Genomic DNA, 1863 nt, shown 5'->3' on the forward strand with positions numbered 1-1863 from the left:
GAAATATTCTTATACCTCCACATACTTAGAAATTCCCGCTAGGGGCTCTGCCATCAAATAATGTAACACTATACATGGATCATTTATGAGTTCGGGTTTATACTATTAAGGTTACTTGCACAATTACAGCTTGCAAGCGACTTTTTATTTCAATGTAAATGTCCACATTGTTCTTTTAACCCTTTATTAATTATACCATTAATCTTTATTATTATACTGCCCTTTAAAATTCCATTGTGGTAGTTTTATTGGCACATTACCTCAAACATCAAACTACAGCTCAATCACATTCGGCATTTCCAATTGAGGAAGTCAGCATTTCATGGCAATGGTGCTCTCAAACATAAAAACTCAAGTTTCATTTACCTGGTTCTAAATTTACTAAGCCTGTTAACACACTTAGAGCATTATCTGCATTTCAGTAACATTGAGAAGCACCAACATGATTAATGCTGTCATGGCATAAGAGGCTCAGAAAGCCAGATGTATCCAGAAGCATTTACCAGACTGATGAAACAGTACCATTCCAATTTGTATCACATACGAAAAGCCTTAGACAGTTTATACTGGAAAGTGTAGTGAATTCCTATGGGTTTGAGTAGAGAAATTCTATGGCTGTTAAAAATGGCTATCAAAAGCTGTCTGAGGCTCCCAGGTTTTAGGCTGTCATCTGTGAAATCTATCAATTCAGGAGAGAGGGGTAAAAAAAGCTGCATAAAACCCAAAACCATAAATCCCTAAAACATACAAACACATACATCAGCAACTATAAGAAACTCAAGCATCATTTTAGTTTTCCATAACACAGGTTTTTTGCGTATAAATATTTACTACTTAAGGGACAGAGACAGCTTCTAAACAGAGGCAGTGGATTTTGTTCATCCCTCTCCAGAACAAAGACACCAGGATCAGGAGGTTTTCTAACAGGCAGGGTCATCCTCACTTTTCTCATGGTCTTCAGTACACAGGCAGTCAAAGGGTCTCCTTCTAGAACATGTTTTTCCTGGGGGTCTGAGTTTTGTTTGCTTGATCTTTTTTTGGGGGGTGGGAGAATGTTGGCTATTTGTTGGTTTTTTGGGGTTTTTTTTTTAAGAACCAAACATCTAAATCAGTTTTGGTTTGGTTTGTTTCTGGCTGGGTTATTGCAAAAAAGTCTTCCTCAACAAGACAGTGGCCTAAAGCAAGTACCGGACATAAAACCAGAAAGACCTAATAACCACAACTTTGGCTTTTCTGGACAAATCAATGATAACAAGAGAAAAGGTATGTATTTCACTACTATAGCTATAAAAAAAGCACATGATCTTTGAATTTGGGACACAGAGAAAAACTATGCAACTAATTCATCTACAGGGTCACCAGGCTATATACGAATTCACTACAACACATCTGGATAACAAAAAACCCCACACCCACTCCTAAAAAGTATTCAAGTTTGTAAGAATATCAAAGACTGCAAAACCAAAGCTGAAAACTCACACAGCTTTAAAGAGTTATTTGTAACAGCCTCAAATCTTATTTTGGTTACTGGTTTTGACAGCTCAGATAAGTGCCATTAAGCCACAATGGAAAGGGAGACACACAATGCTTCTGGCTCACAAATGGTGTGAAAGCAATGGTCAGCATCACTTTAAGCAGAAACCTAATGTTGTACGTTACACTATACATTATTATTGATGATACTAAAACTCAGCAAAATCGGACATAGAACAGAGAGAGATCTTTGCAACCACAGAAGGCGACAAAAAAAGGAAATTACTGGGGAGTTTACTTTCCCATAATCTTTGTAGTCAAAATTGTATCTTACAGAAAGGTCAGGTGGTCCCACAGGACTTTAGAGATTCTAGAGTTGAGGCTGCAATT

The sequence above is a fragment of the Nestor notabilis genome, unplaced genomic scaffold (genome assembly GCF_000696875.1).
Source record: "Nestor notabilis isolate BGI_N333 unplaced genomic scaffold, ASM69687v1 scaffold23093, whole genome shotgun sequence".
Taxonomy (NCBI): domain Eukaryota; kingdom Metazoa; phylum Chordata; class Aves; order Psittaciformes; family Psittacidae; genus Nestor; species Nestor notabilis.